At 37.8% G+C, this 22,309-nt stretch overlaps 1 protein-coding gene across 1 annotated transcript in view; it reads right to left on the reverse strand.

Annotated features, from left to right (window-relative positions):
- snx19a (sorting nexin 19a) overlaps positions 1-22,309 on the reverse strand; it is a 186,827-nt gene that overhangs the window by 94,635 nt on the left and 69,883 nt on the right. Inside the window, exon 4 of the mRNA XM_041800642.1 lies at positions 3,619-3,723. The gene's annotated coding sequence lies outside the window, so the exon portion shown is untranslated. The remainder of the gene's footprint in view (positions 1-3,618; positions 3,724-22,309) is intronic.

A 22,309-nucleotide genomic window follows, 5' to 3' on the forward strand; every position in this document is an offset into this window, starting at 1 on the left:
GGTCCCACACTATCACCCCCATTTCCTCCAATAGTTTCAATGAATTTACATGTAAATATGTTGTGATTTATTTAAAGGGCTAACAGGAAATCATTTCTTCATCATTTTTAGTCCTCACTGTATTATTTAAGACATTTTCTATTTTTTTACTCCATTCCAGGATGTTTTTTTTTTGTTTGTTTGGTTTTTTTTAGCAAAGGCTGTGTGGTTCACATGTATCGGATGCTGGAGTATCTCAACACATCAAATACAGTGCACTGAAAGCTCTGCTCATATCTTATCAGTTAAAAAATATCTGTCTAATTTCCTTGAAGGTGATGCTGATGCTTTAGTGTAAGTCAGCCACACAGACCTATAAGAGCAGCAACACAGGACTATTTATAGACATTTTCATTGACGACAAAAAGGTTCACTTTGATTCTACAAGGAGGGTGGGGTGTGTGCAGGGGGGTCACCAGGGAGCGCTCCTGTATGCCTCCTGCTGTATACAGTAACACACTACCCCAAAACCACAACAAAATATCGCACACAGACGGGGATACAAATAAAAACACGCTGCTTTTACAAGGGAAAAGGCTAAGCAGTGAGAGAAAAACGTGCTTTCTTTATTTTGTATCTACTGTAACTGACTGTTGGGAAAAGCTGCCCCGTACCAAGGGCCCCTGCTTCATTCTGGCCCACAGAACTCCTTACTCCACCTCTATCGAACTCGGTGGCCTCAGGACACTGAAGAAAAGGTTTAAGTGGAAACAGTTTTTATCACCATACTACTCCATGCTTAATATATCTGCACAAAGCAGCAAACTGCTACAAGGAGCCCATCTTTGATTACATCCACCGTCACAGTTTATTTTTAAGACGGGTTCAGATGAAATACTGTGACCAGATATAATTTTTATGGTGATTTTACAGGAATATTCAATTTTTACAACTGAAATATTTGAGTAAATCAGGATGATTTACTGCCTTTATTTTAAAGTTAGCAGCACATTGCTTACAGTGATCAACAAGGGCTGTGAAACAAACAAATAATTAAATTCAAACTTTTCAAAAGCAGAGGATGCCTTTATTAATTAACGGTCTTTGGTTTCTAACAAATAAGCCTATTGCTGATTAAAATATGATTGTGAAAAACAGCTTAAAGTCACATGGACTCTGAGGAAATTGCAAGAAATTTCTAGGAATACACCTCAAATAAAGCAGTATCCAGCACATATTACACTGCTGCCAGGGACAAAGTTGATTTGAGGGGCCTGTGGTTTTCTTGGTGTAAAGCAGCGAAAGTTGTTTATCGCTGTTTTCATCGCAGCAGTGTTTTCACCACATAGCAGAGCACAGAAAATATATCGTTTTGGTTAAATGAAACTGAACTTTGTACATAATTGGCTGCCAAGACTGTGTTCTTCCCCTGCGGCTGTATGGTGTTTCCCTTCAGTGGCATCTCTTTCATTAGAGCAGGCCACAGACCTCACTGCTGCAGCATGTTAGTTCTTCTCACACAAATCTGGAACGTTTGCTGTCCTCTGTGTCGTCTGGCCTGTAAGCGTTTTAATTTTGTCTTTCTGTCAAAGATATTTTAATAGGAGATCGTATTTGACTTGTCAATGCTAGTTTGTGCAACTTAGTCCTGTAAAAATGGTGAATTATTTGATAAGAAAAAAGACACATTTAAATTTCAAAGTCAATAATTTTCTTTTGCTCCAAAAAAAAGAAAAAAAGAAAAAAAAGAAAAGAAAACAATGTGGATAAATAACACTGCAATTTAAATGACCAGAAAACCCAACCCCTAATTTTGTAATGCATAGCTTGTTGATTGGTTAAAGAGTCCATTAGTGTCTAGGGTGTGTGGTGTTTCCTCAGGGAAAGCTAGGAGGCTGTACAGTTATCTCCTGTGGTGTCACTCTGAACTATACAACCTACTACCTCAACCTGCGGGAACACTGGAGGAAACTTCAGGACCGCTGCACATCTACCAGGTTTCATGATTTTACAAGAAGTGGTGAAACTTAACTTAAAGGATGAGAAAGAACGAAATTACAATCTTTTTGAAATTAAAGAAAATCAGGTGCATTGCTAAAAAAAGGAAATGGAAATGTCAGTTTTAACTTCTGTCATGGCATCTTTTTATGACAAGTACTGAAGTAGATCTGTTTGTTGCTTTGCAGCACTGTCCAAGGACGCCAGGATGGATTTAATGTTGTGTCACATCGTCATACAGTCCAACCCTCCTACTTGGGTGGGGTTACTGCATAATGCTGGGACACAAGGGATAAGTTACAAACCAATATACTGCCTTGACAGGACTGGGTGTTGTTCACTTATCAAATACAACAGAAAACCTTGTTTTAAAGGACTTTCAGTATCAACAAAATTTGAAATATGACAATTCCCTTACTTTGGACATTCAGTCCCCTTTAAAGATTAATACAGCAAGGTACTTGTTTTTACAGGCACACAGTAGGGCAAGTGCAGTGTTTGCCAAGAAGACACATACCTATAGATACGAGCTTGTGTAGCCAGTCACCACAAGTTCGGATCTACGGGTTTGTGGCAGCTGGCGTTGTCCCTTCAAGAGCAAAATATGGAAAGTGAAACTCCCAATATATGAAAACAGGCAGAAATTCTGCTACCTGAACCTGCAAAACCAACTCACTTCCCATCCCAGTCATCTTATTGGGCGTTCACGCTTAAGTGTCATGATGAAGAACACAAAATTATTTAAAAAATAGAGGTAAAAATTTTGATTATTTCTAACCACACAGTGTATATCTTCAATTGCATGATACAAAATGTAAGAAAAATATCAATCTTTTATTTGAAATTTACTACAACGATAGAAAAAATACTCTCCTTCATGGTAAAATTAGATATTGCTCCTGCTGCATATTTTTGATTGATCGATATAAACGTTTCAGAGTGGCTATGAAACATATTTCCTTTCAGTGTATCTAATAGAAGAAAACTTGGAAATCATTCTGTGGTCCAGGGTACAGGCCAAAAGCACATGACTGTGAGACAGACGTGGTGTTTGTGTAACCTACTGATCACATTCTTTTAAGGTCAACATTTATTTCTGAAATGCCAGACAAATTTTAACGTTGTTCATACTCTTTTGGACACAGACGCAGCAAATGCCATCTATTTGATAGTACTTTGAATTCTGAAAACATATGGGCGTTAAAAGATATAATTTCTCCCTGTCGTTAATACATTACAAAAATATGAGCAAGATGTCCTGCCACTACAAGGAGACCTTCTGTATTCCAAGCAAAAGGATCGAGTACACTGTGATGGTCCACAGACACGAAATCAGACATCTTAAGGTAAATAATGTAAGTCAGGACAAAGTGAAAGTAAAATCATACTGTATCGCAGCTGTACAGAATACAAAGTATAACCGTATTTTAATATAGAAAAGATGACTGGCGGACTCTAAGTATCCTCTGTGCAACTATTCGATAAATTCTGAATTAAAGGGCAAATCTTACAATCCTCTAATAAAACCGTATAAAGAATATAAGCAAAACACCAGTTATAAATCGTATGGTGCGGATTAGAAACTACAGCAAATGAAGCGTACAAAGAAATAACAACAGATATTTTAAATCGCAAACGTACCAGTAGGACATACTCCAGCTTTGATGGTCAAGACATCCACTGGAATCAGATGGAGTCAGGCATGATGAGCAGTGTAGGCCAATGCTTCAGTACAAAGCAGGACACCTATAAAAACAGATTTACAAATCATTACTTGGACCTTAACAGCATCTCCAATAGTAACCGATTAGATTCCCGTGCACACACATTCCTTAAACCACACACTTAGAAACACGTGGTGATCCACGCACACCCGCACAACACATAAAAACTTAGCACTACTACAGCAAGTCTAAAACATTTACAGTAACACAAAAAATCTACATAACAAGCAAAAGTAGGAAAATAACATCCCCTCGTTCTGTCCCTGTTAGCCCTCCTGACCCGTTGTCCGGTTCCCATTTTCCGGGATACAAAAACCTCAAATCGCCTTTAAAAAAAAGGTACGGCAAGAGAGAAACGGCAAAAGGTTGAATGCGGTAAGATGTGGATGAGGAGGAGTCGCAGCGCAGGGCTGGCTACAGAAAAAGTGGAATTTGTGATCAGGCAAAGGAAAGGGTGGTGTTTTCTTTTTTTTTTTTTTGGTGCTTCATTCTGCTTGGCTTTTTTGGATCCCAGCAGGATCTCTGGCTGCAGCTCTGTCTCTTCGTAGTGCTGCCAAAATTTATACATACCCTTTTGTTTTAAACTCAGTCAAATTGAGAGATAACAAAAGATATAATTTAAAAAAGACATAGGGATAGCACCAGACAACTAAACTAGAGCGCAAGTTATGAAAGAAAAGGACCCAGCATGAGTGAAAGTGCACAGCTAAGAGGAGAGAAGCTTAGCAGCTGAATGCGAGAGAATGAAAATTCATTTAAAAAAAGTCACGATGGAAGAATGTTGCTTTCTCGTCAGTATTTTTTCCCCTGCAAACATATTACTCCCTAAATGCGAGCTGCAAAATGTCCCCTGTCTGCTCCTAAAACACAGCAGCCGAAACCTTCCCAAAGCTATGCCACGTAGTGTGAGAGGGAGAGAGAAAGCAGCCACTTTTTCCTCTCTCCAAAATGGCTGAGGGCCGGGGGAAAGCAGCTATGAGCAGAAAGGAAGAGTGGTGCTCCCCGTCCCGCTCAGAGGAGGGCTGGGCGATTCAGCGAGCATCTCTCCCTCGTTTCCCCTTGCCTCACTCGTGCCCTTTGTCCTCTTAGCCGTCTTTTAGACCGAACGACTGGCGTACAGCTGTGATGTGAGTCCATGAGAAACTCTGCTTGGGCCACCATGCAGGGGAAGGACCCGACTGTAAACGAGTAAGGCTGATATGGCTGATTTGTGTCTCCCACATGCCCACATCCTGATGCTCTAAGACTGCTGTCCGTGCTAATGTGTCGTCCTCATGATGCTTATCGCTCAGTTTTAATTCTGCCTAAATGCCTTGCAGGACACGTAACTATTTTATTTCCCTCGAGAAAAATATACACATCAGTGAAGTAGATTTAATTTTATTTTCTAATTCAGCACTGATTGTCAAAATATTTTTAGAGGTCATGTTTTGTAGTTTTCATTTTGTGTGCCTTTGTTTTTAGTTTTAGTTTATAATTTCCTCATATTTACACAAACACTTAAAAATGCCTCTGTGAGGATCATCATGAACACTGATCTACTCCTCTTGTCCTTCTGACTATACTTATCCTGAGCACCCCATCTGCCATAACAACACATAATGAGTCTGAGAGTGCTGCACTAAAAGTAAAACATCATCATCTGCACAGTACTACTGGAGTATCTCAGGGCTCTATCCTCAGCCCACTTCTGTTCATTAGCTACTTGTTCCTTTCCTTAAAAGCTCTTCAATCTTAAGATAAAAACCAAGACTTTGTCTATTTAAAAAAACACTTTAAAAGGACAACAATGAAGCTAAAAAACACCCAGGCCAAGTTGATACATCACTGCATCACTGGTAGACTGGCTGCATTTTCAGAGATAGTGCTTTAGCTCAAGTGATACTTCATAATTCAGCAAAACATAACAAAAACAATTTGTTGTTTTTCCATTCAGTTTTTCTCAGTTAAAAAATAACCCAAGAGTGGGGCAGATCCACTTCTACCCACTTGATGCTGATGTTCTTACTTTGCAAAAACAGTTTCTGTTTCATACGGAACAATACTTGCTTCTTGTAGAGTACACACCTGTCAGCCATAGCATTATGACCACCTTTGCAACTTATACAACAGCTCTATCATAAATGCTGCTTTCCAGAAGCATCTACATTTTCAGTTTTTATCAACATGCCAGTAATCTGGTTATTATTTGTTGTGACCACGTGAGCCTGGTCCTGACATACTTAATATTGAAGTTTTAGTGGAGGTGGGGGTGAGCTGGATTGCACTGCATAGAAGTGTCCCTAATACTGTGATCCTCATATGTATGTCAACTGTCATATAATGCACTCAGGCACATCACCATCACTTCCCACCAAGACATTCATGACTTGATAATGACATGACTTTTAATAATAAATATATTTGATTTGAAATGGTACTAACATGAAAGCAAGATAATTGTGGTTAAATGATTACTGTGCCACATGCATGTTTATGAATTTTTATTGCACATCATTATTTCTCATATAGGTTTTTATATCAATTCATTGGTTCTTTTTCAAAGTACTGATAGTTTTTACGCTTCATAAATACATGTAATATAGATGTTAAAATCAAATAAGTATTTTTGTTTAATGATCACAATCTCAATATCAATCAAAATAATCTTGATTACAATTATGTCCATAATCAAACAGCCCCACAGTAGATGTTATGGCAAACTGTTGTACTGAGTTACAATAGATTGGACAGGTGGTTACAATTTTACGGCTCATGGGTGGATATAGACAAACTGTCCATTGTTTCCCCACAAAATACTAAAATATTTCTCTCCTTAACATACATCAACATTAGAAGCAGCATTTTTTCCTTCAGCTTCAAAGTAGCTATGTACACTCTACTGCATTTGGACTGTATTAAAGTCCCACACATATAAGCAGCTGTCCTACTAAAGTCCTACTAAAGAAAGATATTATCTGTTTTGTACTGTATTCTGACCTCTGGAAAATGATCAAACTTGAAGCAAATAAAGTCAGCAACAACCTGCCCCAAAATTTGAAGTACATGCCATTTGAAAATATGAGACTACATTCCTTGTGTCCTTGCTTGTTAGACACATCAGAAAGCACAAAAATTAAGTTCAAGATATCATCAACCCTGGGTACTAGTTTTGCCACAGCTTGCTGGTGGGCTGCTGTCTGCTCCATGGTCCCCACTTGAATCTTAATGACCAGATTTGACTTTCAGGATATTGCCAAGAAACCTGTCACAGTGTGGACACACAAAGAAGCCCCTCAAAAACAGAACGTTCAAGAAAACAGAGTGACTGACACGGGCATAACCCTAAACCTCTAGCCAGGTAACCCCTTAAAGGAACTCTGAGAGCCTGGGAAAGTGAGGAAGAGAAAGTAGGCCACTAACAAGTGGTGGTGGGGGATTCATTGCCACATGTTTGTACTCATGTATGCAGAAATGTAGAAAAAACTTAGGTGAAAGATGTATTATGCAGTGTCACAGGCATGCTTTTGTAGTCAGAGGAACACCTTCGTTGGTGTGCTTTAAACGGCTTTACTTCCCATTTAATAGGGTGTCTTGTTTTTTTTTTAATTTTATTTCTGAGTCACCTTTAATAAATTAAAGCTTGGTAATACCTTGTCTGTTCAATCAGAAGGATGTCCGAATAGTGTTCCAGGAATGTGGTGTTTGTGACACGATGACCTTATATTGTGTTTGATTTTATAGCCTCGGCACTGAGTATTTGTTATCAAAATGTCATGCTGGGACATTTTGTAGCATTTTAAATGGGGGGGACAATTCAGCTGCAGAAAAAGGTTACACAAGACTGATGTTGACCTTGGCTGCATCTAATAAAATGATTAAGTGTTCCTATTCACATCTGTATCACAAAGGTGTTTTCAAACCACAACATATTCCTTAAGGAGACTTAGAATTTTGATGCAATTAGATTCTTCTGATTTCAGTTCAATTAACATTTTATCTGTAATTTTAATATTAAGACTAACATGTCCTTAACATGAATTACACTTGAACCACACACACTGGATAAAAAAATCTTTGAATGTGTACAATTATCAATCTAGTACTATTAGGTATTCTAATATACATAACAGTTATTTGAAACAGGAATTTCATGGTTCTAGGGGAGGGAATCACTAGTGGCCCCACGATACGATATTATCGTAATACTAGGTTAACGATTTAATATTATTGCGATTTTAAACATTTTGCAATACAGTGAGTACTGCGATACCATATATTGCGATATATTGCGATCTATACCATTTTTGCAGCAGTTCAGTTGATTTAGCATTAGTCTTGCCCTCATGTTTCTGCAGTATTATTTTTTTAAGTAGCACTTCTTGCAGACCTTGTGTCATGTCCGTGTCATTCGTGCACTGCTTGCATTCCCAGTGTCCTTCCCCTGGTGCTGCCATGTATGTTGAACTAACTTTCTCCTGCTGTATGACCATCACCTCTGCTGACCTCACTGAACTAACTATTTATTGCTGCATTTATTTCATTTTTCCATTGTCATAGACTTCAGTTCATATTGGCAATTAATTTGAAAAAATACAATACATCAACAGACAGAATATCGCAATACTATGCTGTACTGACTTTTTTCTCCCACCCCTAATGGTTTCTTACTCGCTTACTCTCTAGAGATGATACAACTGGCATCCATAATGCACCATCTTCCTGTAACTGTTGTTTTTATACTTTATTATTCAGTTTCTATTTAAGTTGAGGCTGTGATTCAAATCAGAGCCAGATGACTTATGCAGCTAATGCATTTCAGGATGTCTACTGATGTTCCGCTTTCTGACGTTTTTTTTTTTTTTTTGTCTTCATATGGTTTTAACAGCAGTCTATTTTTTTTCAATACCGTAAGCATAACTCAACATCTGACAGAGCAGGCAGCAATAGTGCTTTATATCAATTGCTTAGTTGGAACTGTCAAAACATGATAAACACATGCACAGTCAAGACTTTTTGATGTATTATGGCAGATTATAGCAGATTCAGACCGGGTGTGTGTTGGTTGCGTGACAGCTGTGGCATGTGTCAGCTCCAGCTTGTGCTTTCATGGCTTTCATACCAGGCATGTGCGCTCTGCGTGTTAGCAGCATCTCCCTTCTGTCATAGTCCTGTCTTTTTTCATGATTTTACCTTAGTAAATCTCCCTACAGATGACTTGATTCATTGTATATCTGAGCTGGAAAAAATTCTGAATGAAGGCACTCTGTACAAACCTAAATGCCCTCAAAAGTTAACTTTTGAGGAAATGGCGCCGTTGTAGCTCTGTGACCCACTGACCTCATAGTGACCCTTTGCTCTTGCTGCAGGATGAGACGTAATGTTGATATAGTGATGATTTACAATCAGCAGTCCAGGCATGGTGTTGTAATTTGTAAGAACCGGATACTTTACACTTGTGACTTTCTGTTTGGAGCTTTCAGGTCGATGAGAGTTGACGCTGTGTGGCATTGGCCGGCACTGAATATAGACCTGCGGTGTGTCTTGAACGAAGCGGAGCGAAGCGAAGTAGCGCTCCAGGGACATGCTGCTGCTGGCTGAAGCATGGGCAGTGGAACTGCTCTGATAGACTACAGAGGGAGCGATTTGCTCCACAGTGCAATTTGCTGGCGGATCACAACGTGGTCGCTGAATGTGGAAATTGGAGGTTACTGAACTGTTTAAAGGTGTGCAAGTGGGCTGTGACTTTAAACAAGGTCAGAGAAACAGCAAGAAGGAGCTATCCATACACTTGCTGGTACCCCTGATAAAGTTACATTATATCAATGATAAACATGCTATTTCTGACAGGTTTTCACAAAAAAGTCTGCTGTTGTTTTTTTGTTTGAGTGCTTTTATTGTGAACAGCCACATCGGGAATTGTTTGTCAATCACAGTTCAACACTTTTCAGCAGAGAAATTAAACTCAGAACCACAGGTACAGTGACAGAGAACTAAATATAGTGACTTACAAAAACATCCTTCTGTGATCTTATGCTTAGATAAGAGTTGAGTATCACACCGCAGGGGGGGTCCTAGCAGTTCAGTTCTGGTAACCCTTGTATAATACAGTATATTAATAATACATGCAGTAAACTGGCTATCTGGCTACGGTACGATGGACAGAAGCCTTTCAGATTCAGTTTTAATTAAAATGGCCCCTGTAACTGAAGTTGTTATATCACTGTACCTATGCTGATTCATCACAGTTCCAAATAATCATGATAATGAAAATACTAAGATCAGATTACTTTATGTTTTTAAAAATCAAAGGAATGGGGAGTATGTAAAACCTTTGGTGGTTTCGTTTCACTATTTACCAGAATGTTGCTGCTCAGTACAACAATGGACAGACATAAGGACTTTGGAGGTATCATCTGTCTGCCAGACAAAAGAACAAAAACAAAAGAAATGTAATGAAATGACTTCATGATGTTTGTATTTGTATGCCTCACAGAGACTTAAAGAAGGCATGTAAGTAAGAGAATTCAATTGTAAATGATTCTGTGTGTGATCCAAAAACTTGACTTGCCCCCTTTACTCCTCTGTTTCTTGTATTTAGAGATATCTTCACTTTGCTGAGGCGTGTATTTCAGCAGACTGTGAAGGCCTTTATGTAGATTTTATCCCCATGTTGAGCTCAGTGCAACAGAATAAATGCATAAAGCACACACTGTGAAGTGCAATCAGACAAGATAAAGCACCAGTGGGAGACGCCAGACAGCAGCACTATTAAATACTGTAGATTTTGATTCATGTTCATACATCTTGATGTTTCAGTCCAATCTTACCCGTTTCCCCCCTTTCATCTCGCCCATCTCTTGCAGTTGCTTGTCCCTCACTCTTCCCTCCTCTTGCTTCCCCCCATCAAATATTCTGCTCACGCACAACTGCGGCACCCTTTCTCCAGTCCTCCCCATTAATCCACACCACAGACATCTTGGCCCACTGTCTCGTCTCTCTCTGTGTGCACTCAAGACTCTCAAAGTCTGGGTCGTTTCAGCAGAGAGTGCCTGCACATTTTTCACAGGCCACGAGGCCCACTGCTGAACATGCTTTTTACTGTACAGACAGATGAGTATATTACATCTCCCTCCCACTTTAAATACCGCTGATTAGAAGACAGCATCCCATTCAAAGTAGAGGTCATATCAGGATAAGAAGCACTCCAGTCCTCACTCACAGTATAAAACCTCCATGTTCAGCCATGCCTAACATTTACTTTCACTACTGCAGCAAACAAAACATCACAAAACAAACGGATGGCCTGCTTCAGCCGGCTCAGGCCAGCCTGAGATATGTGACTGCTGCTGCCCTGATTGAGCTGGTTCCTAAAGACAGTCAAGATGTCTAAGTCAGAAACTAATGAATCTACAACTTTTGATTTTATATTTTTGACTTGGTAGCTGATCAGTGTGCATGATTTTATTCTTATCAAAATATATATTTTTCAATCCACACAATAAAATTATTCCATGGAACTCCTTTTAAACAACACCATTACTGACCTATAATATTAAACTCAAAAAAGATCAACATGCCAAGTACTTTGTGTTCTTTTATCCCCATGTGCATTTCCCTGTGCAATCACACAATCTAAATACCCATCAATGTCTGTGAAAATTTAACATGTTGTACAAAGTATAATATATATTATAATACTGATATTTTTGATCTAATTTTTACATAATCATCATTGTACAAATGTTTTTCAATGACTTGATTATTCCAACTCAGTCTAACTCTAAAGTTAACACTTTGGTTCCTCATGCTAGTTATTGGGATAACTCAATATGATATGATACCATTAAATATGCAACACAGTATGCAATGATGTTAAAAAAAAACTATATGCAATATGAAAAGTGAAGCAGTGCAGTATGATACAATAGGTGGTAAGTGGCCATTTTTAAAGTCATGACAGAGCAACTTTTTGATAATGCTACATTACCAATCAACTATGTGACACCACAGCTGCTTGATGTCAGCAAAACTATTAATCATGATTATTTCCATTGATATAAAGGTGATGATCATTATAAACAATTACTTTTCTACTACTCAAATTGTTTTTTTCATTATTTGCAGCACATCTATTTATAGAACTTGAACACAATAACTCTAATATGATGGCATATAAAACCTTTGAATAAAAAGAAACGAACTGTGTTTCTTAGTAATAATTCAAACCAGATTATCTTGTTTTCATGGTCATGGGAAACCAAAATCCTAACTGAAACTTAATTATTTTCCCTGCATTAGCCTAAATGATACACCAGGAGTTCTTATTGCATGAGAAATAATAAAAGTTCCTTAAAGGTTAAGTGTTTATGCATTTATTCACTGCAATTGGGGGTCAGTTTCACCCCTTTTCATGTTTTATGTCTTGTCTTCTTTCTAACCAATTGTTCATTATTTCAATGTCATGTCCTTGTTTCAACAGTGAGCTTCAGACATTAATCAAGGTTGTCCTTGCTAATATCATACATACTTTTAATAGGGCTGGGTATTGTTTGGTTTTGTTTTTCCTGATACTGGTGCTAAAATGATACTTTTACACAGTGCCTGAATTGATACTTTTGAAAGAAAACAAGTGTGTTGAAAATCAGCGGGAGAATAAAAGCTGTCTAGGTATCGTAAATTATTTGAGAAACATCTTTATAAGATGCCCAGGTATAATACAAATCACATAAATCACACAAACCCATAATGTATTTTTTGCCCTCCATTTGGGGTGGCAGGTTATCAAAAATGAAGAATTGGCATCTGTGTCGTACTTGGGTCCGGTAGGTCTCAGGTGTGGCTGTACAGTTTTGATTCTCATCCCTGACTTTTACTATTATTACTGGCATAACTGACCTGCTGTGGATTCACCTGACTAGTATCAGCCTTACATCTATTATCATTACCATTGTAAGGGTTAAACTGACGGTTCAACTTCAACTGTTATAACTGCCATCAGCCTGTTATCATACATGGTTGTTCCTGCTAATATTGTAGCCATAAACCTGTTTACTGTTGTTTGTTGCTCTTTTTATCTCTCTCTATCCATCTCTCTTGTTCTGTATTTCTCAGTGTAACTAAGATCTTTAAAAAAAGATTAATAGTTTAACTTTCCGGAGTATAAATCATCTTTTTTAACTCAGAGTTTGACAACACAGCAGTAACACGTCTTCACAAGACAGAGACAAATTACAAAGTAAATCCATCCCTCATGGGTGGCACATTGCTTCCTAACATGCTTTATGCACAGGGAGTTAAGAAAGGAGCGAGCACAATGACATAGCAGGGGTAAAGCTGTAGGAAGGAGGAAGAGATCTAATTACTGTATTAATTACTTAATTTCTTTTCATCTGCTGGATCCACTGGCTTGAACTAATCACTTAAAGAATGCAGCCAAATGCTCGATATTAACACATCTTCCATGACAGGAGGAAGAGTGTGGGTCTAGGAGTGGATGAAGGGATGAGATTTGCAGCCACATTAAAGCCACTAAAGCCGTCAGACTTGCAAAAGAAGCAGCTCAACGAGGATATCAAGGAAGAAAACTCAGGGAGGTCACATTTTTCCCTTTCTTTGTCAAGAGCACTTGTTCTTTGCTGAAATGCAGGCAGTGCAGGTGGATTACAAAGGTATTTTCAGATATTCCAAAGTATAAAAATCCCAGGTGGACTTGAGTTTCCCCCTCAATCATCCTCCTTTGAAATGAGGCTGAAGTTAAATTTTTCCAGCAGTGCTTAGAAATAGCCCATAGAGCCTCATCAACCTCCCTCCTCTCCAGCACATTTCTTTCTTTCCATCACCCTCCACTCCTGCCATTTCAGACCCTCCTTCCCCTCCCTCCCCTCTCTCCCTCTCTCCCTCTCTCATTCATTCAGTTTAATTTTGAACTCTGCGCCGGTAGACAGGCAGAGAGGGGAGCTCCATGGTTACCTGGCACCAGGCCATCTCATTACACTGCCAATTGATTCTGGCCTGCCGCCACGTCCGCTGCCTTCCTCCTCCCCTCCACAACATCCACCATCTCTGCACCCCAGACCGTCTGCAGTAGATTTCAGAACACACAGGAGGAAGAGACGCAAACAGATCGAGCAACGTACATCCAACTCATGCACCACTGCACACATAAAGAGCACACGCATCACATACGATAAAAAACAGATTAATACAAGATGCTCTGACGCATCATACTTTTAAAATGTGGATTCTATCAAGATGATCAATTAAATCATCAATTTAGTTGTCTACCTACAAACAAGGTCGAAGTATGTTTCTCAAGGATAAAGAGCTGTGAGCAATTATGAAGAAAACCAGTCTGGAAAATAAACTAAACTCAGTATTGACAACAAAATTATATATATAAAGAGAGAGAGAGAAATCATGTGCACAAACTTTGTATTTCTTTAATGCAGTAGTGTAGATCACAGAAAGAAAAAAAATATTACACAGAACTTGCTATTTTAAAAATCATGGTCAATTAAAGGAACCCTTGCCCATGGTTGAACAACACCTTCGAACATGCGATTAAAAATAAGCTTTATCTTATGATACCTGGGCTGATTCTGACATTTCTTGATATCTATCAGGGTTGCATGATAATTATCGGTAGCGATAAATTATTAGCCGATACTGAATATATTTTAAAACACTTTATTATCCCAAAATAATAAAAACGTTCAATTTTCTTTCTCACGAGACTACATATTCTGAAACAGCAGGTGGTGCTGCGGTGACATGACCCGCTGTTAAGCACCAGAAAAGAAGAAAAAGAAGCCTCAGTGCTAAGAGACTAATAACATGACAGTACTGGTGGAGGTTAGTATATATGGGGAGGACAGTGTTTATAAATATGCCCCGCAAAGATGCTGAAGAGTGGAGAAAAGTCCTCGAGGATCTTATAAGTCACTTAAAAGTCATTATCTGAACTTTCTTCCTTTGTTTATTAGGATCCCCATTAGCACTAGCAAAAGCATTGGCTATTCTTCCTGGAAACACTAATAATGACAAAAATCAGTTTCACAGTCTCCTATCCCTGCCTGCTCTGTTTGATGTAATTTCATTCAGTCTAATCGACATTAGGAACAGAAGTTTCTTTCAGATATGACTTATATCAGCTCTCTTTATTTCTGACTTGTGCAGCAAAAAAACAGGCCCCCAAACATGCATAATAATGTAAGCGTGACAGCCTGTTATCATTTGGCTCTATGTCTGATTCGACAGAAGGCAGCTGAATTCTTTTTTAGTTGATTTGACCACTTGTCAAGATACTTCAATTTAATTCAAGGAAAAGGGGAAAACTTATGTCAGTTGTTTGTGAATGTTGTACTCTGTTCTATACACAAATGTTTAACATAAAAATTACAGTTGTAATGTCAGAATAGTTCTTTGTTTTTTGATGTAAACCTGAGTGATGTCAGTTAGAATTAGTTAGAAATATCTTTGCTCAGTATATATTAACCCTTCTTACCCCCAGATATACATAGATACATCAAATAAACTTTTTTAAAATCAATAATTGGAAAAAAAAAAAAGATTGGTTCTTATTGGTTATCGACCATCGAGAGTAGGAAATTATTGGTTATCTGTGTCAGTTAAAAAGAAAAAAAAAAAACGTATCGTGCATCACTAATTTCTATGAAGGAGGAAAAAGGGCTGGGTTAATGATGTCAGCGACTTTGACAAGGGCTGAGGTGAAAAAAAGTCTCCCGAGATTGACAGAATGCAACAGCTGCCATGAAGCGGCCCGGCTGAAGTGGCAAACACCCTGCTATTGCTCATGAAACTTTAAAATTTGTGGCATTAGTTAGTAAAGAAAGGGAGCACAGCTGACCCTCCTTGAGATTAAAAAAAACACAGAGGTGCAAAAAAAAAAAAAAGAAAAAAAAAAAAGAAAAAATTGCATGCACCGCAAGAGTAATGGGGAGAAAATAAGTGAGATATTTGATGAATCTCTACAACCAGATGGCATAAATCATAAAAATAGTGTGTGCAAAACGCATATGTGGTGCAAGTTTGCAAAGTGACTTCAATAATGAAATAACTGCCCCAGAAATAACTCCAGAATAAAAGCACTTTTTGAAAATGCAAGTTGTTTTTTCATTGAAGAAACTGATAGCGCTTTTACTTTGAAATATATTCCAGAAGTGCACCATGCCTGACATTCTTACCAGGGATGCTTTAACCAGCAGGGTGCATACATTCGACTCTCTTTACCTCACAAATATGGTCAGTCAGTGGTTTCAGTTTAAACTACACTCATGTTTTCGCTTGTGATATGTAAATTGAACAGTTTAATTAACTGTTTACCCAAAATATAAACACCTAGTGCATTCAGGCACAACACTGCAAGCACTCTGAGTGCTTTAAAGAGAGGGTGCATGTGCTCTGTTAACTACACATTACACACCAAGCACATCACAGCATGTGGCTTAATAATTGTTTACCTTTGATTATCTTGGTTTTTTTATCACAGGAATCTAAAATCATATCAGAATTGAAACTCAATGAATCGTCCAGCACCAGATTGCATCCACCTAGCAATCTACGTGGGTTCAGCTCTTTCTCTCTCTTCACTGTTCTGGTAATGACAGCTTTGCTCAAAACATGACTGAAGTTGCATAGTTTTTTAAAGCGTACTGTCCAACACAACATTTGTGTGGCAATTTTGACAACCTTTGTTAGTGGCTTCCAGAAGTCCAAGTTATTGCTGATTGGTGCATGAGTGAACTTATAACTGCAGCATGTACAAACTTTTGGGAATGCACGATATTGGAGGTTTGCTGATATCAATATCCCGATATTTACAAACTCATTTAAGCAGATACTGATAGTGATATATGCTCACCTTTTTATTGTTAAAAAAAACCTCAAAATGTCTCTACTGCAGAGAGAGGCTGAGTCAAATGAAGCTGAGAGATGAGCGGGGAAGTAGACAGTCTGGTAGATTTTTTTTTTTAATGTCCGGAGCTTCATTTAAAATGTTCAGGGCTCACAATGGGTCTCTTTGAGTGTGTAACACTCTTGGAAACCACCTATATCTGGTAGTTCACTTGAATATTTTACTGATATTTAAGGCCAGTAAGTGAATTTATACTGCTAATATGTATAGTTGATAAATCGGTTGTAGACATAAACAGAAATGTTTAACCTTTTAAGCTAATATCTGCCATTATCATGATCATGTTGATAATATCGTGAATCCATCTGTAACACATCAAGTGTCATCTGAAGCTAATTTTCAAGTAAAAGTAGGCAGCAATAGAATGAAAAATGTTCTAAAATGCCCTCATCTTGAATCACAAGCACAACCATGTGCATGCTGACAAAACAAAGTTAGCAGCCTTGTTGCCTTGAGGCACCTCTAATGTCTCTGTTTGCCTCAGTAACAGATTTCTGATACTGATGAAAGTTCTCACACAACAACACATCATACTGTTGTAACCCAAACTAGATGAAACCCCTTATTTGGCGTCATCCAGCTAACACTGTAAAGTTCAAAAGTTTGGCTTTCAACTCAGAACGACATATTTTACTCAGACACACATTTCACTCCAGTTTCAGACCAAACAGAATCCTTGTAGGGCGTTCCTGATATCTCAAGTGTCTGCTTTAAATCATCTGTGCTACTTGGAGCCAAAGAAGTCCGGATCAATGTCTAATGACTCATCTTGTCCTGTGAGACTCTCAGTGGCAAAGAGTCTTCCAAACGTTTCACTGCTGAGACTGTATCTTACAGAGCATCTGTCTAGGTACAGTCAGAGCTCAGCAGCCCTTCTGCTGCTGCTGGCAGATGCTGGGGTCGTGGCCTCCAGGTCAGCAGGGATTTGAGGGGATCAGGAGTCAAAGGGATCATAAAGCCATATGACAGTGTTACTACTGTTCAGGATCTCAACATTTAACCGCCCTTCATTCATTCATAATCTGGAACTGGTGTAGTTTACTGGTCAGGACAGTTTTGTACAGTGACAATATTGCTCTGAAGACATTTAATGGTTCTTCTGCAGTTTACAGCATGCAGCCTTGAAAGATGACCTTTAATTGGAATGAATTAGTTTAATCTAACTGCTTGAATCTAATAATGGGCATGGACACGCAAGCAAGTTGCTTCAGACTATATCTACTGGTGGGAATTGCATGGTATTCCATACACAATATAAGGCACAGAAAAATGATCAAGATACAGCAGAAACGGATATTTTCTAGGACAAGCATTTTTAAATCTGAATATCTGATTAACTGAAGGATCTAAAATACATCTTAAAGGTAAAGTGCAGGATTAATATATTCATTCAATGTTATTTGCTGCAAGTCCTATCACACCTCATCCTGTTACTTCTATTCACTGCTGACCAACATTATCCTGCTGTATTTTTCCTTTTACTCCACAGTCAACTTGTTTTCCTTTTTTATACTTTTAACAACTTCTTTGGCCAGTCAACTTCAGCTGCTTTAGCCTTATTCATGTCATTACCACCACTGTAAAGCCTGTTTTATGCTTGACGCATCTGTGGAGTACCAAGTATCCGAGCATCAAATGTGACTTAAAATCGTCAGACATGACCCCTCTGGGGTCCTGTGCAGCAAATTTTCGCCTGTCTGGGCTAATCTCCAAAATGTTTGCAGAGGCAGATGTGCCAGACATCAAAACACGCTACGGACCTCGCTTTTGAGAGAATACTGGTTTGAGGCAAGGAGGAAGCTGGTGCTAGGTACAAATGTACAAGATGTTTCAGCATCAGCCTGTGTCTGTAAGGCTGTCCAGGCAGAAAGCATAAACAAGCCTTAAGGAGAGATGATGTAGTGATGCAGTAGGTCAAACTAAATGAAACATGTTGTTGCGAAGAGATTTTTTAACAACTGAAATATCAACATTTGGGACCAGAGATTTAAAATTTGTTACCTTCAAGTCAGGAAGATATATTTCTGTATTGATATTTTTTAACCTTGTATAATCAACCAATGCAAACTGTTGAAACTCACTCTTATTTTAAAGGGGACATATTATGCAAAAATCCATTTTTTGGTTTTTCTAACAAAATATGTGCCCCTAGCCTGCCCACAAACCCCCCAAAAATCAGAAAAATCCCCCCACGGGCAAACTATAGCGTTTAAAGTGAGGTTTTGGTGTGAAAGAGGGGGAGAGATGGGGAGTGGTTGGGCGGGGGTAAGTGAGCAAGAGAGAATAAAGCAACAGGTGCTGATCTGAATCATCATTCACCCATCTCTGTTATATTTCCATGGCTGATATCCGCATAATAAATGAGCAAACTTTGGTGTTTAAAGTGAGATTACAGTGCGAGAGAGAGAGGGGAGGGGAGAGGGTCAGGCAGGGGTGAGCAAGCGAGGTGGGTGATTTCCTATATCTATCATCTTGAGTTTTAACTTAGGCAGTTCTTACTGGTTTTTGCTTTCACCCTCGTGATGCTTGTATCACTTCAGCGTTTTCCTTCCTCAGACTTATTCTTTTACATTTGTTTTTCATTTACAATTTTACCTCTCTTAATGTTCTTAGTTTTTTTTTTTGCTTCTTTTTACTTGCCTTTTAAAACTTTAGTCCCCTTTGTCTCAGGTTGTTGTGGTTGGGTTCCTGTGTTGGTACTAGTGGGTTCTTGCGATGTCTCGGGATTTCCTAGTTCTTGTGATATCTCAGGATATCTTGTTCTAATAACTTATGTTTCTCAGTTCTGATGATGTCATGGATATCAATACTCACATGATTTCTTTGGGTTTTTAGTTCTACTAATGTCTCATGTTGTCTCAGTATAATGTTGTTTGGGTTGAACATGTAGCCTGGGGTTTGATCTTGTTTAGGTTCTCTTAACTTGAGTGTTCTCTTGTGTTAATGTTTTTCTGTAATTATTTCTTGTCAGGTTCTGCTGCTATGTTTTTCTGCATGTCAAAGCACTTTGTAAACCCTTGTTTTTAAATGTGCTATATAAATAATGTTAGTATTATTATAAACTATATTTCATTATTTTATGAAATTCATTCCATGTGTGTCAGCTGACTAAATAAAAATTAAATACAGATCCAAAACATATGTGTTGTCTTCATTAACAGAATTCTCATTTCCATGAAACATACTTTTACTTTGGTAATAAATAATGGAGAAAAACAGGGCTGTGCCTGAATTTTTTAGTCCATATCACTTTGTTGTATCTCTAAAACCAACCAAGAGTAGTACAGTTTGTCATTTAAAATGTTGTGACTGGCAATAGGACATTTATGTTGCATATAACAAACAAACTCAGTGTCTTCAGATAAAGACATTCATTATTTGCTGAGATGGCAAAAACATTACAAGCATCAACAAAAATTTTTCTTGTAAAAAATTTGTTCAAAAACTTCTTGTAAAATCAGTTCCAAACCTTTTTTTTTTTTTTTTTTTTTTTGCAAATATAACTGCCATGCATCAGAGATGGGCATACGTCTCTTATAGTGAATCCATTCTTTCGAATGGTAGCCACAAGTCTAAGTCAGTCCTCTTATGGTTGAAATAAATCTTAATAAAAATGACTGAAATAGAAATAAACTAATATTACTCAGGCTAACAGGAAAGTATTCTTAACAGTACAAGACTTGCAATAAAAACTGTAAATGCCTTATTTGATGGCATACTGATACCACGTTTTTAAAGTGTTTCTTCCATGTCCTCTAAATATCATAGCATGTCCCAGACTATAGATAAGGTCTTGGGTAGTTTTAATTGCTGTCTTTTTACTGAGCCCTCAAAATGCATTGCACACCAAAACAATTTGGGTGTTTGACAGTAACTTCATTGAATAATTTCCCAATTGTTATGAATGATGACCATGTATCATGGAAATTTACTCCATCTTGGGTTATGTTTATATTTGCTCATTGTCTTACTCTTACCATTCTATAAACAAAACTAAAGTAACTGTCAAACAATATTGCATATGAAGAGGCTACCTGTATAAAGCCACAGCTCTATGAATTCTTCCTATAGTCCTAATTTAAAAATAAATATCACTATATAAAAATGTACCAGATGAACACAAAACTAGATATAAAAACAAAATAGAACACAAAACAAAATCATAATTGTATCATGGTGAATTCAGGAAGATTAAAAAAATGTTAGGCACTCAAAAGAAGACCTACAGATAGGTGCCAACTATAAAATGTCAAATATTTACATATTTCATGCTTTAACCAACAAGTTGCTGCAGAAGAAAAAGATAAACAGTATAGAGTTTGATTTTAAACTAAACAATATTTTAACTGCAGTTAAATACTGTATGAGAAAGAAGATTTTTTTTTATCTTCTCTCTTTTTTGGTCATTATGTTAGAAATTGGCCTTAAAAATCAGAAAAAAAAGAATTGTGATAATATTGAAATTGTGATCCAGCCATATAAGAAACATGGAATCATTTGTTTCCCCATATTACCACCCCTATTGCTAACTAATGTTTAGAATGGACAGTAAAAGAACTATAAAAGTCTGCCTGTCTGTCTCATACATATCAGCTTGTTAACAAAACAACAATGTCACAAACCTATATCATCAGTGAAGACAAATGTGAATCATGTTATTAATCATCAACCTTTAAAGTTACTGCACAGGCTGTCCACTCTGGTATATCACTGACTATAACATTTGACCCTGTACATTGATGACTGTTTGAGCAAGACACACAAAGTAAGGAAGAGGTGAAGCAGAGGAAAAGGGAAGGTATGTTAAATGATACTGTATAACAATGTACAGGCAGGTGCTCATCATGGTGTCATGTGTAAAGTTTGGCTGATCACACTCAAGACATGGAGGGTAACGCATGAAGAGGGAATGACATTTAGCTCAAATTTCAGAATGAGAAAGAGAAATGCACAAGAAAATTAAAAAATTAAAGGAATGGGCATCAGTGTCAAATCTCAAGTTCAAAGTATTTCAGGGGCACGTCCAAGTCAAGTCTGGAGTCACATCTGTGTGTTCACATGCACACAGACACATCTCCTCCCTCTCCAATTGTACCAGTGTGATGAGGTAAAATGACTCATAGCACAGACCATTTTTCCTGTGATAAGTCCATTGAATGATATAGGTATACAGCTAGTGTACTTTCACACTGGAGAGATTAAGCTTTATTCATGCAGGTCTCGCTGACAAAAATTAGACTGATTTCAATCAGTCCAATACTTGGCATACACCCCAGAACATCTGCAAATCAAACCCAATCAAAGGGTGCTCTTGTCTTCATTTGTAGGTTCACCCTCTTCATTAGAGATTCAGTCCTGAAACTGATTGGGGCTGTTTTCCTTCAGCAAGAAAACTAATCAGATGTTTCATTTATTTTGATCAAAATAAAGAACATGCTGACATTTACTGCCTTTGAATCTTTAAATAATGTTAAACAATCTAGAGACTAAACAACAATGCTATATACTTTATATTTACACAATTTTTTTTTATCTTTTAAAGCTATAATAGAGACGCAATGGATCACATTCTGCGCCTTACTGAACATAAATTTTTCTTTTTCATTCAATTCTGCACTTGTTTATACCCTTTCAAATAATCATGGCGTGAATTTGGCATCAGTAACCAATCTAGCTTCATGAACTTTTACCA

The sequence above is a fragment of the Cheilinus undulatus genome, linkage group 12, assembly GCF_018320785.1.
Source record: "Cheilinus undulatus linkage group 12, ASM1832078v1, whole genome shotgun sequence".
NCBI classification, from domain to species: Eukaryota; Metazoa; Chordata; class Actinopteri; order Labriformes; family Labridae; genus Cheilinus; species Cheilinus undulatus.